The sequence below is a fragment of the Leucoraja erinacea genome, chromosome 10 (genome assembly GCF_028641065.1).
Source record: "Leucoraja erinacea ecotype New England chromosome 10, Leri_hhj_1, whole genome shotgun sequence".
NCBI classification, from domain to species: Eukaryota; Metazoa; Chordata; class Chondrichthyes; order Rajiformes; family Rajidae; genus Leucoraja; species Leucoraja erinaceus.
Window position 1 is genome coordinate 8,046,523 of NC_073386.1, and position 14,655 is coordinate 8,061,177.

A 14,655-nucleotide genomic window follows, 5' to 3' on the forward strand; every position below is an offset into this window, starting at 1 on the left:
GACCTGAGCACAAACATCTACTGATTCTAGTGCAGTCCTGGGCAACCCAAAGCTTGAAACATTTAACTAAGATCTGAGGGGCAAAGTTTTCATAAAGAGGGTGGTGATCATCTTTAACGAGTCATCAGAGGCAGGTACAATTACAACATTTAAAAGGGGTTTAGACAGGTACATAGATATGAAAGGCATAGAGGGATATGGGCCTAATGAAGGTTAATGGATTTTAATGTCTATGGTTGTCATGGACAACCCGAAACGTCACCCATTCCTTCTCTCCAGAGATGCTGCCTGTTCCACTGAGTTACTCCAGCATTTTGTATCTATCTTTGATTTAAACCAGCATCTGTAGTTCTTTCCTACACATTTTGTCTGCTCCACTACAAAATCTCCGTAAGGTATGCCTACTTTGACGAAGTTCTCCTCCTCTCTCTGTCGAGAGTTCAGGCAGTCTGAAGAAGGGTTTTGACCCGAAACGTCACCCATTCCTTCTCTCCAGAGATGCTGCCTGTCCCGTTGGGTTATTCCAGCATTTTGTGTCTGCATGGACAAGATGGACTGATTGTGTGCTGTTTACTTCTATGAGTCTATGACTCTTCAGGTGTTGACAATCTGGGCGGGTAGGGAATGTTTTCTCCGAGGAGTTTGGAACCAGGGTTTATAGTTTCATAATAATACTTAAGATGTTCAGGAGTAAAGAAGAGAAGAGATATTTTTCCTCTCAGAAAGTGGTGAATCTTTGGAATACTCTTATCCAGAAAACGCAGACATTATATGAGCCAACCCTCCAAGGAACTTACAAGAATGATCCCAGGAATGATTTGGTTAACATATGATGAGCGTTTGACAGCACTGCGCCTGAACTTGCTGGAGTTTAGAAGGATGAGGGGAGACCTCAGTGGATAGGGTGAATGTGGAGAGGATGTTTCCACAAGTGGGAGATTCATAGAGAGATCATAGCCTTAGAATAAATCGATGTACATTTAGAAAGGAGATGAGGAAAACTTTCTTTAGAGGGCGGTGAATCTGGAATTAATTGCCACAGACAGATGTGGAGGCCAAGCCAATGGATATGTTTAAGGCAGAGATTGACAGATGCTTGATATATAAGGGTGTTGTGTTATTCAAGATACATTTAATTGTTACATGTGCCAGATGGCACAGTGAAATGAAATTCCCATATGGGGAATAGGCAGGAGAATGGGGTTGAGAGGGAAAGATAGATCAGCCATGATTGCATGGCATATACATATATATGTGTGTGTGTAAGAATGTGTTTATATATTTACACACACACTGATTGAACATCACCTCGAGTATGGGTGAGTGGTGAAATATAGCGTTGGGGAAGTGGGGGCCCAACTGGTCTGCGGGTCGTCTAGTATATATATACAGGTATATATACACAATATATATAAAAGAAAGAATTCGACCATTCACAAACAGACGTGCACACACACACACACACACGCACACACACACGCACAAAAACACACACAAGCACACACACATACACACACGCGCACACACACGCACACGCACACACACACGCACACACACACATATAAATGTGAAGATAGACACAAAAAGCTTGAGTATCTCAGCGGGACAGGCAGCATCTCTGGAGAGAAGGAATGGGTGACGTTTCGGGTCGAGACCCTTCTTCAGAGTATATATATATATGTGAATGTGTTTATACTCTCTCGAACTTCTGCAGGTGCACAGTAGAGAGTATGCTGACCGGTTGCATCGTGGCTTGGTTCAGCAACTTGAGCGTCCAGGAGCGGAAAAGGCTGCAAAAAGTTGTAAACACTGGCCAGTCCATCATCGGCTCTGACCTCCCTACCATAGAGGGGATCTATCGCAGTCGCTGCCTCAAAAAGGCTGCCAGCATCATCAAGGATCCACACCATCCTGGCCACACACTCATCTCCTCGCTGCCTTCAGGTAGAAGGCACAGGAGCCTGAAATCTACAACATCCAGGTTCAGGAATAGCTGCTTCCCCATCAGGCTATTAAACTCAACTCAAACAAAACTCTGAACATTAATAGCCTATTGCACTTTATCTGCTTATGTGTGTATTGTAGCGGCACCTGCTGGTGCTCGTCAGTATCGAAACCTGCGGTTGGATGCCGGGCGTACGTGACTCTGGAAGGGTCGTGTTTTCGTGCAGTTTTCTGGGCTCTGCCTTTCAGTCGTTGTGAGACCACCATTGTGGTCAGTTGCGTTTCAATGACAGAAGGGCCTGTCCCACGAGCATGCGACTCCATGCGGCAAGCGCAACCTAAAGCCCGCAGCCACCTCGATGCCGTACGCACGGAGGTCGAGTGAGTGACGTGAAGTTTGAGCAAAGTCCGACGGGCGTACGGCATCAAGACGGTGCGTACGGCGTCGAGGCGGCTGCGAGCCGGCAGGCCGTTGCCGCGCGGAATTTTTGTCAGTTTTTCGGAGCCCCGCGCGATGTCGGGACCAGCTCCGCACAACTCCATACGGCTCCGCCGATCGAAGTGGGACTGGCCCCGCGAGGCCGTACGGCTCAAGCGACCACGTTAGGTCGCACTTGCCGCATGCAGGCGCATACTGGTGGGACCGGCCCTTTAGGTCGCGCTTGCCGCATGGAGTCGCATGCTCGTGGGACAGGCCCTAGAGTGTTTAATCGGTGAATCTGATTCTGAAAAAATTTGATTCAAACCTACCGACTATTGTCTTTGATCCGCAAAATTGGTGACCCCGACGGTATATGGTCACACTGATCTGTATTTATTTATGCCTACCATATTCTGTTGTGCTGAAGCAAAGCAAGAATTTCATTGTCCGGTCTGGGACACATGACAATACACTCTCTTGAATCTCTCTTGATATTTACACACACACTGACTTTTTTTAACCCGTGTTTATTATATTGTTTACAGAGTACTATGTTTATATATTCTGTTGTGCTGTTGCAAGTAAGAATGTCATTGTTCTATCTGGGACATGTGATAATAAAACACTCTTAAAACTCGCCTGATGAACTAGCTCAAGCGTGGGCCGGCATGCGTTATGCAGAGGCCGGGGCCACCGCTGTGTGCGTGAGTGAGTGATGCAGGTTGCGGGGTGGAGCTGCGTCAGTTTCGGCGGGTAGTTTGTTGGCGGAGTGTTGTCCGGCGCCATGGCGCGCCGCGGCCTGTGGAGCAACTGGAGCCCGCCCGCCGCTCCCTGACTCTCTCTCTCTCTCTCCCCCTCTCCGGCAGGCCGCCCACCCACCCACTCAGCGTCTCGGTAAGGCACCGGTTGCGGACTAGACCGCACTCGGCTGTGGCGGGGATTGTGTGAGGATTACTTGGCTGCAGAGCCCGGCCACACCGGTAACAAAGGCCCCCTCGTTGATAGTTTGGATTGGGGGGGGGGGGGGGGGGGGGGGAGGTCTGGGTTCAAATAAAACATAAAGTCCAATTCATGCTCGATGGAGACCACAGATTCTGCAATTAATGGAATATATCAACTGCAGATTCTGCAATTAATGCAAAGTATAAAATGCGGATGGTGCAATTAATGCAAAATATAAACTGCAGGTTCTGTAATTAATGCAGTCCATAATCTGAAGATGCTGTCATTAATGCAAATATTTGTGAGGTTTATATCTTGTCACTCCATTTTGCTAACTTTTTCAATCCTATAATTTTTAACTAAAGACAAGAAAAAACTTATTTAAAATATTTCAGCAGCTTTGCAGAACTTGTGTCCAACAGAAAGTATTTCAAGAGCAAAGGTGCCCTGAACAAATGGTGCTTTATTATTGCTTTTAGTTTAACACCTTGGTTTCCCTCCACTCCCCAAATAGATTGAAGTAATTTGTCTTTTGACTAATTGGTTCATTTAGTTGATTGGGGTTTTTGTAATGGATTCGGCTTCGATCCTGACCTCGGGTGCTGCCTGTGTGGAGTTTGTACGTTCTCCCTGTGACTTTGGAGGAAATATCCAAAGATATACATGTTGACCACTGTAAATTGCGGCTATGTGGGGTGAATCGTAGAGTTCTCTCAGGAAGTTGGTAACATGGGCTGAATTTGAGACGAGGAATAATGTAAATGGGTGATTGATGCTCAAGAATTAGTGGGTCAAATGACTGGTGTTGTACTTCTCGGTGACTTTAAGATTCTTTGGATCTAATGCACTTTCCTGGTTACTTGCCAGTGTATGTACACTGCTGTTGTATCTGCCTGTAGAACAGTAACAAATAATTTATTATTTATGAAGTACTTTGAGCTGTAAGATGAAAATGGTTTGGTTTAGTTTAGAGATACAGTATGGAAACGGGCCTTTCGGCCCACTGAGTCCAAGTTGACAATTGAATACCTGTTCACACTAATTTTGTTATCCCACTTTCTCATTGGGGCAATTTTTACAGGTCAATTAAACTAACAATATATACCTCTGACAACGATAATCTCTGACACCCGTACTAATCAAAAATCTTATCTATCTCTGCCTTAAATATAGCCACTGGATTTGCCTCCACAGCCTTCTGTGGCAAAGAGCTCCAGAGTAGGGATTAACGGGTCCCTTTCAGAATGGCAGGCAGTGACTAGTGGGGTACCGCAGCTATTTACAATATACATCAATGATTTAGATGAAGGGCTTCAAAGTAACATTTTCAAATTTGCAGATGACATGAAGCTGGGTGGCGGTGTGAACTGTGAGGAGGATAGAAACGTAGAAAATAGGTGCAGGAGTAGGACATTCGGCCCTTCGAGCCTGCACCGCCATTCAATATGATCATGGCTGATCATCCAACTCGGTATCCTGTACCTGCTTTCTCTCCATACCGCCTGATCACTTTAGCCACAAGGGCCACATCTAACTCCCTCTTAAATATAACCAATGAAATGGCCTCAAATACATTTTGTGGCAGAGAATTGCAGAGATTCACCACTCTGTGTCCAAAATGTTTTTCTCATCTCAGTCCTAAAAGATTTCCCCTTTATCCTTAAACTGTGACCCCTTGTTCTGGACTTCCCCAACATCGGGAACAATCTTCCTGCATCTAGCCTGTCCAACCCCTTAAGAATTTTGTACGTTTCTATAAGATCCCCCCTCAATCTTCTAAATTCTAGCGAGTACAAACCGAGTCTATCCGAGTCTATCCAAAGGATGCTTTGAGAATGCAGGGTGATTGGACAGGTTGGGTGCATGGGCAGATGCATGGCTGATGCAATTTACTATGGATAAATGTGAGATTATCCATTTTGGTAGCAAAAACAGGAAGGCAGATTACTATCTAAAATGGTGTCAAGTTAGGGAAGTACAACGGGATCTGGGGGTCCTTGTTCATCAGTCAATGAAAGTAAGCATGCAGGTATAGCAGGCAGTGAAGAAAGCGAATGGCATGTTGGCCTTTATAACAAGAGGAGTTGAGTATAGGAGCAAGGAGTTGTAGAGTTCTGCAGTTGTAGAGGGCCCTAGTGAGACCACACCTGAAGTATTGTGTGCCGTTTTGGTCCCCTAATTTGAGGAAGGACATTCTTGCTATTGAGGGAGTGCAGCGTAGGTTTACAAGGTTTATTCCTGGGATGGCGGGACTGTCATATGCTGAGAGAATGGAGCAGCTGGGCTTGTACACTGTGGAGTTTAGAAGGATGAGAGGGCATCTTATTGAAACATGTAAGATTATTAAGGGTTTGGACACGCTAGAGGCAGGAAACATGTTCCCGATGTTGGGGGAGTCCGGAACCAGGGGCCACAATTTAATAATAAGGGGTAAGCCATTTAGAACGGAGACGAGGAAACACTTTTTCACACAAGAGAGTTGTGAGTCTGTGGAATTCTCTGCCTCAGAAGGCGGTGGAGGCCGGTTCTCTGGATACTTTCAAGAGAGTGCGCTAGATAGGGCTCTTAAAGATAGCGGAGTCAGGGGATATGGGGAGAAGGCAGGAACGCTGTTGATTGGGGATGATCAGCCATTATCACATTGAATGGCGGTGCTGGCTGGAAGGGCCGAAGGGCCTACTCCTGCACCTATTGTCTATTGATTTGCCAGCTGCTTTTTTGGGAGACCAGCAAGATAGATGGAGATTGGTGGAGAAGGGCACAGGAAAAGGCTCTTCGGCCCACAATGTTTGTGCCGAATGTGAAGCCTAGTTAAACTGATCTTATCTGACCTGCTTGATCCATATCCTGAACTTCCATAAGCCTATCTAAGGCTCTTAAACGTCACTATTGTATCTGCCTCCACCACTACCCCAGGCAATGCGTTTTAGGCCCCCACAAGTGTTTAAATAAAAACTTGCCCTGCACATCTACATTGAACTTCCTTCCTTTCACCTCATAGTTATACCTTCTAGTGTTGGATTTTTCCACCCTGGGGAGAAGCAGATGTACTGGCTGTTTGAGACTGCAGGGATCCTCAAGTTGGGAATGGGGCATTTATGTGTCCCTTCTCTCCCCTCCCATTGATAATTCTCCTTTGAGTCTTGGACATTCAACCATACCAAAGGTGCAGTGTAAATGCAAATTGCTCTTTATGGCAGAAGTGCAAGACACGTATTTCAAATGCCTTTCTCATTTTTACACTAGGGAAATTGCATTGCATTTATTCTCATATTTTCTTCCTGCATAAAAGGAAGCAATTTTGCTCGTTGAGTCTAGACTGGTTTTCGGAGTAGTCCTATCAATAATGGTTCCCTCCACTTAACCCTTCTTAATAAACCATCATTTTCCTCGGCATACACTGGATCAGATTTTTTTCCTTGTCCTGTGAATCCAGGCCTAGCAAATCTACTGAAGTCAGTCCCATGGATGGCCTTGGTGCACTTGGGAAATTCCTTGCGCCTTCCCTTTTCAGAAAATAACCATGCTTAATATTCATGACCCTCCCAACTTCACCCCTATCTCCTTCCTTGCATGCCAAAATTCAGATTTACATTTCTATCACAGTGCCTGGACTTCATTAGCGTAACAGTCATTAGTATGCTCATAAAATCTGTACGGCAAGAGAGAACATCACTTGACCTAATGTTTCTGTGCCACGATTTGGAGACGTTAAATTTATCATATTCCCAGCTCTCCATAAGTACTCAAGAGTTTTCCTGGTTTCCATCGCTTCTAGCTTTCATGATGCTCTATTACATGAGCAAAATGTTTACTTGTATTTTACCATTCTTTCCTCAGCTTTCATTGTCTCCGTATCCAGAGGCCTATCATTTGAAAGCCTCTTCATCATTTCAGAGGAATACATCTAGCTAATCTTCTGCCCATATTGTAATCTCAAAATGCTTGTTGAATATCTGTCATCTGTTAATTTGCCTGCAGTTGATCTGTACATATTTCAGTGAAATCCCTTCTTGTCTGGCACTTTTATTTACTTTTCCCAGTTAGGGTGATGCAGTGACGCAGCTGTAGAGTTGCTTCCTTACAGCACCACACACCTGGTTTTGATCCTGAGAACGAGTGTTGTCTGGATGGAGTTTGTACGTTCTCCGTGTGACTGCGTTGGTTTTCTCTGGGTGCTCTGGTTTGCTCCCACATTCCAAAGACGTGCAGGTTTATAGGTTAATTGACTTCTGTAAATTGTCCCTAGTGTGTAGGATGCGAAACTGGGATAACATAGAACCAGTGTACAGGTGATTGTTGGTTGGCGTGGGTTCGGTGGGCCAAAGGACCAGTTTCTACACGGTATCGCTAAAGTAAAAAAACTAAAGTAAGCATAAAGAGCGAAATAGGAACGTTCTTGTTTGTAAATACAATTTTAAAGAATGGCACTGTTTATTTCAATTGCCTCAAAGCTAAGAATTTGGAATGAGTCATTGGGAGTGTAAGGCTTAAATAGATCCATTCCCGAACTTGCAAAAGTGCTGCAGGGAACTAAACCAGTTGACTAGAAAGGCCCTTTTTGCGTAAGATGCCATGTTGGGGGAGTCCAGAATCATGGGCCACAGTTTAAGAATAAGGGGTAGGCCATTTAGAACTGAGATGAGGAAAAGCTTTTTCACACAGTGAGTTGTGAATTTGTAGAATTCTCTGCGTCAGAAGGCAGTGGAGGCCGATTCACTGCATGCATTCAAAAGAGAGTTAGATAAAGCTCATATGACTAGCGGAATCAAGAGATATGGGGAGAAGGCAGGAACAGGGTACTGATTGTGGATGATCAGCCATGATCACATTGAATGACGGTACTGGCTCGAAGGGCCGAATGGCCTACTCCTGCACCTATTGTCTATGTATCTATGTGATGAGAGAAAATTGCCAGTTTTGCACTTGCCTGAAGACTTTGAAATATTGGTTTGTTCATGCCGCACAGTTCTACCTTTTTTAAAGGCAACTCATTAAAGCCACGAATAGTCATTCGTTATTCAAGGAGCAAAAAGGAGTGAGGTGCACGTAGGATAAGTCGCGATTATCCAAGTTGTTTTTGCTGTTGAATACAACAGGAAAAGTGCTCTGGATAGTCAAAATAGTTTGAGGATTCACCAGGGATATGTGGGGAAAGAGCAGAGTAGTGGATGTACACCATGGCGGTTTAGGATGGATTCAGGCGTATGAAGAGCAAGCACATCAGTGGAATTATCGTTGCATTCTCCTGTAATGTTGGCACACATCATGGTCTGAATAACCTTCATAGGGTATATGTGATTGGCTGGAGCTGTAATTTTCCATTCAATTACAGATAAGTTTAATCCACTTTTGGACGAATAAAATTAATACAGTATAAGAAAAAAACATGTAACATATTGGTCCTGTTCGTTTTTTTTTGTTTACATCCAGTTTGACCTACAGAAGATCATTTACAATAATCCCTCCACACTTTCCTGGCTTTGGGTCTAGCATTCATAATTTTATGAGAGTGTCCATATGACTTGAAACATTTTAATATCCATTTTTATAACATTAAATATGATTAGATTTAACTTTTTACCTAGAGGCCTATCCTTAGTCCTTGTTCATCTATGTAACATAGTGCTCTGGAGATTGTAAGAGCAGTATAACCATGATAATATTTTACAAGTACATAAGTAAGCCATTTGGTCTTTCAAGCCTCAATATCTACCCATGGCCTTAATTCCTCTCCAGTGTCAATACCTCAGAGCCTTGAAATTCCTCTATCTTTCAAAAAATTATCTACCTCGGTGATCTAGTGTTGACTGTCCTCCAAAATGCAGAATTCCGGACATTCACCACCCTGCGAGAAGAAATTCACATGTAGTTCTACTTTAAATGACCACCACCTTGTAACTATGTCTCATTGTTAGACTCTCCTGTGGATAGAATGGTTGGAGATCTTAGCTGGGAGGATACCTGTTTTGGGTTAGAACGGTCGACATGGGACTGCTGGAATCTTGTGTAGAACGCAAAGTGCTCAGATGATATATAGTTTAAAGTGTTTATGATGGAAGATTTGGATGTGATCCATATAGGTTTTTCAAATGAATAAAGATGTTCTATATAAAGATTGTTTTTGAAAATCTGCAAAAATAGTTAGAGACTGTAATGTTTTTCTACCAATGTTACAAAATTTTGAGATTTTAAAAATCAAGCCTGTAATTTACCCCATCAGACAAAGCATAAAAATAAGTTTAATTTGACACCTAATTCACTTTCATATCTTCAGTATTAAAAAAGGCTATGGCCGTTTTCATACTCTGAAATTAGCATCTTGTTCCCTATTGCTTTTCCATTAACTTAACACAAAAGCTGTGATCGAGGACAGTCAAAAGCCCATAACTTTCTTGAAAATTAAGAGAACTGAATGAAATTTTCAGTTATTATAGATTGAAGCATTCTGAAACAAATATAAAACATCTTACTTGGATGACCTGAAATTAAAGCAAATAATTAGTTAATTACCTAATTGTAGTTAATTACAAAATTGACCGTTGTGACAGAAGTAGTAATAAACACCCAGACTGCCTTGAAAATTCAAAAATGTGATATTCTCAAGATCAGAATTTTAATATTATTGTATTATATGCTGTAAGTCCGTAACAGATAGGTAAATAAATTACAATTTCTAGCAATAGACCAAGTATTTATGGAGAAGATAGCTAGCTGGTACATTGGCATATCATAATCAGAAGCATCATCACACTCGTCAGATTGTAACCAATAAGCAACTCTGTACATCTTGTTTTTCCTCAACTTTTCAATTTTGGCATTGTAAACTACAAGTTTTTGCTCTTCAAACCATGAATGACATGCTTTTCTGCCCACTACTTTCCCATGAAGAATGTCCTGTAGATTCAATTTCTTAAGAAAGGGATTTTTTAATAAAATAGCCTAAGTATCCAAATACCAAACTAATCCCATTCACACAAGAATTCACAATATAACATGATTTTAAAATCTCACTGTCATGAATTTATATGCCAGATGGAAGGAATTTAATGTTTAATTCCCATAAATTAATCTAGAAACATCCACTCAATATAATTAAAATTATTATTTTTTTGCACAATACATGGGACTAAAACTGATATTTAGTATAAGAATATTGACTATGGATAGACAATAACACAAAATATAGACTATTTAGATGTTCTTATGACATAATTGTCCAAAAAAAAGAGCATTTAAATCATCTTGTGAGTGGGTTTTTCTGGTACGCGATCGATTGGAACGTTGCATTTGCGGTGAATTTGAACTCCATGTCGGCAGGAAAAACACTGCCGGTTTATATGGGGCCCAAATCACATTTTTGCAACGTAAAATTAGATTAAAACCATCCCAAGAAGCATGATTATATGTAAAATAGACGACTATGTTGCAGGCTGACTGGATGTCGAAATTTCTTACCCTCTCCATTCTGGGAGAATCCTTGCTGCCATTCATCCGTAACATCTTCCAGCTTCCTCGATTGTTACACTCATTCTTCGCTTTGGTTTTGCCCTCCTGAATTTCTTCCCCAAACATTTTTAAAATCCCGTCTCTGTCAAAAGAATCCTCAGTGACTATATTTGCCCATTAGTGTCTTTATTCCTCTTTAGCTCACCCCATGTCACCAGTATGGTGGCCATGAACTAGCCACTGTTCTCTACCAACTTTTTCCTGTATAGTTTATGTAGAAATGTGATCTGTACCGTTTTAACTCTCATTTGTGTGATGCTGAGATACAGTGCCTATGGACTGATTCCCTGCGAGATCTGTTCATTTCCAACTATCTTTTTGGTAGAATTATTTAATGTATTACTGAGCAGAATGAATGAAAGAAGAAACTGCAAAGTTACGCTGTGGGATTATTCACTCGGTTTCAGCTCTTTAAGCATTGGTTTATGTTCCTCTGATCCTCTCCTTTCGATTCAGGAAGGAATTTATGAACTTTTTAAACTGGTTTGTCCATTCACAGTGTCCCCAGTTTCATTCTGTACCTACAAAGCAGCTGATCTGATTCTAGGCTTTTTCCAATACAGGCACTCCGACTTGCATAGCAGTTCCGTGATCCCTTGCGCAAGTCAGATTTTACGTACGTTGCGATCACCATCCCCTGCCTGAAATAGCTCACTGAGAGTATTGTCTCACACAGAGGCATCCAGTTGTGTCCGGAGCACTTTCTAGTTAATCACTACCGCCATTGCCTGCTTGTTTCAGATGTAAACTTGAGTACAGTGTTGTGGAAGTTACTAACAGCCAGAATTAGGCTGTGGGCCGAGCATCAAAAATGTGTCTAGAAATTAACTTTCGTAACCCATGTCTCGGAACTACACGACATTTTGCACAGATTTAGATAAATTATAACTGAGAAGGAAGCCATAACTCGTCAGTGCCAAAAGTTGCACATTAATTAATTAAACAAATTAGAAAATGTGATTGAAAAAGTATGCACCATCTAGTGTCCAGTGCCCATACTACACCATGGGGGAGCCTATTTCCGTGTTAGTCTATTTAAACCATATATTATACCATATAGATAGATAGATATTGTGACTATGACTGTAATCATATTTAATTATGTATAATTATATTACACAAAAATAATATAATTGTGTGTGTTTTTTGAATGAGACTGCCGCAGAGGTCCGGCTCCTGAACCAGCCTAATTAATGGGTGAGGGTGGTTCTGGGTTCCCCCGTTTACTGAACCCCACTGACTGCCAGTGTGCAGAGTGGGGGTCACGGTCATAGCGGGACTGGGACATTGCCAGGCTGGAGGATGGTTAAGGTAGGTATGTTACAAAACCTACCTGAATCGTGGCTGAGCATCTGCCCTACCCCCGTGTGTGTGATTTTGGCGCTGTTTAGAGGGGGCGGGTTTAAAACGCGATTTTTACTAGGCTGTTCCAATCGAAAATGTTCAGCCTAGTAAATCATTAACGGAAAATTGCTGAAAGACCCCGTCGCAAAAGGTATTATTAGTTTTTATGGCCTTGTATAATATTTAGAGTAGTTTAAAAATCACTCTCTCACTCCGCAACCTCTCGCAGCCCCAGGGTTTTATAAAGCAAACAATTAAAGGTATGTACCTTATTTTTACATTAAATGGGGCTTGTATATAACCCTGTATATAAAGTTTTCTATAGCGAGTAGTTCATTTTGGGCTCTTTATATCCCGCAGTATTTTTCTGGGCACTTGAGGGCACAAATCCAGCGCAATGTGAACGTTCTAAACCAGCGTGTTCACAGGAACCCACTAGAAAGCCGATTTAAATTGACTTTAATTTACAGCAAATTAACACTAAATTCCTTCCATTTGGCCTATAAATTGATGTAAATGAGATTTAAAAATCATGTTTTATTGTGAATTATTTGTGAATATTATTTGGACACTTGGGCTATTTAAAAATGTTAATCATTTATTAAGAAATGGATAGATGTTTAGATCTAGTAATTGAAGTTTGAAATTAGCTACAATTGGGTAACTAACTAATTATATGCTTTAATTTCAGATCATCCAAGTAAGATTATTTTATATTTGTTTCAGAATGCTTCAATCTATGATAACTGAAAATTTCATTCAGTTCTCTTAATTTTTAAGAAGGTTATGGGCTTTTGACTGTCGACGATCACAGCTTTTTTTGTTATGTCCATAGAAAATCAATAGGGAACAAGATGCTAATTTCCGAGTATGAAAATGGCCATAACTTTTTTATTACTTGAGATATGAAAGTGAATTAGGTGTCAAATTAAACTTATTGTTATGCTTTATCTGATGGGATAAATTGCAGACTTGATTTTTTAAATCTCAAAATTTTGTAACATTGCTAGTTACATCTTCCACTGAAAGGAAAATGCCTAACCCTATACTAACCCCAACTCGCCCCCCCCCCCTTCCAGAGCTGGCCACGGCTGGAGCTGGAGCTGCTTTGGGACCGGCTACGGGCTCCGTATGTATGGCCGGCCGTTCAAACGAGTCGACCTCTGCCAGCATGCCGTGGTGATGATGGTGGGGAGCAGCACTGCCCTGCACGCCGCCCGAGCGGCCTTCAGCACCCCCAGCTGCGACTGACTGTCAAGCTGGCTGACGGCCCGGCCGACCCCTCGCAGCATTCACCGGCCTACCCCGACCCCTTGCAGCACTGACTGGCCTTCCGACAGCCCGACCGATCCTCCACAGCATCCATCGGCCTACCGACAAGCCCGACCGACCTTGACCCTAGCCCTAGCAGTACATTTGTTATTTATCATTTTTATTTAACAGTTCACATCATAACTTTATAAAGATAAATCAATTGAAAAACAAAATGACCAGCAAGGTTAGCATTACCTTTATCCTTGGAAACCTTGCTATTGCTATTGATGTAATGAGGAGGCAACCATGATCCCAGAGTCTTTGCTGCCTAGCAACCATAAAACAAAGCGCGGTGATAGGTCAATTTGCATCCGACCTCAATGTCAAATTTGCATTGATCGGACAATTACTTCTCGGAAAATTTGAAGTTTTTGTCATATTAAAACAAAATGTGCAGGTTTTGTTCTTGACGAGTTTCAGGTATGATTTATATAATGTTTTTACACAAAATATTAAAAATTCAGTTAGTTCTGTGAGTTGGGTCACGAACCTGAACGAAAAAGCTCCCCGGCCCACAGCCTAAATTGTTTACGCAAGTGTGAGTTTATGTAAGTGACCTTTTGCATAAGTCAGGGAGTGACTGTACAGTTGCTGTTTCTGCATGTGTGCAGAGGTTTCATGGATTAACTGCTTTCCTTTCTATTACTGCCCTTGTACCAAACCCTTTGCCTCGGTTGATTTTCTATCCAAGGATGATGTGAGCTAAACTGGTATACCACTCCAACAGGACCATACAGGCATGCGGGTGCCCTGTGTCAGTCACTGCACCGCCTCGTGGGATTTCTTTTTTGGGATGTGTTTGATTAAAGACATCTTGAACAAAGCAGAGTCGATTAAAACAAGTTTATTTTGTTTTGAAAAAAAAAGTTGCCTTAGAAGTTCTCTTTCTTTTCATTGGCACGCATTCAACTTAATTCCTTGCCAATCAAAATTGTTCAGAGATGGTATAGGAAGGCGAAAGTTAAGTGTTGAGGTTATGCAATACGTCTTTTTTTGCTTTTGAAGGAAAACTTCTCATGGGTTCAGAGGATTTGGATCATCGCCCAGGGAATGTGGATGGGATTTGTTGCAGTGTTGTCCCTTTTGAAGGCTGTTTAGTTAATTCGAAATCTTGGTTTTGTTTCAGAATAAATACTGCAATTAGGACTTGCGAATATTTTAACCACAGTGCAAGAAGAAAC

General features: G+C 42.0%; 1 protein-coding gene across 3 annotated transcripts in view; it reads left to right on the forward strand.

Moving 5' to 3' along the window:
* The first annotated feature begins 3,113 nt into the window (after positions 1-3,113).
* Positions 3,114-14,655, forward strand: part of cdc7 (cell division cycle 7 homolog (S. cerevisiae)) — a 50,644-nt gene continuing 39,102 nt past the window's right edge. For 2 of the 3 annotated variants that reach the window (XM_055641387.1, XM_055641388.1), the window contains exon 1: positions 3,115-3,259. The gene's annotated coding sequence lies outside the window, so the exon portion shown is untranslated. Of the gene's footprint in view, positions 3,260-14,655 lie in introns of all 3 variants that reach the window. The other variant, XM_055641389.1, reaches the window with a different exon arrangement.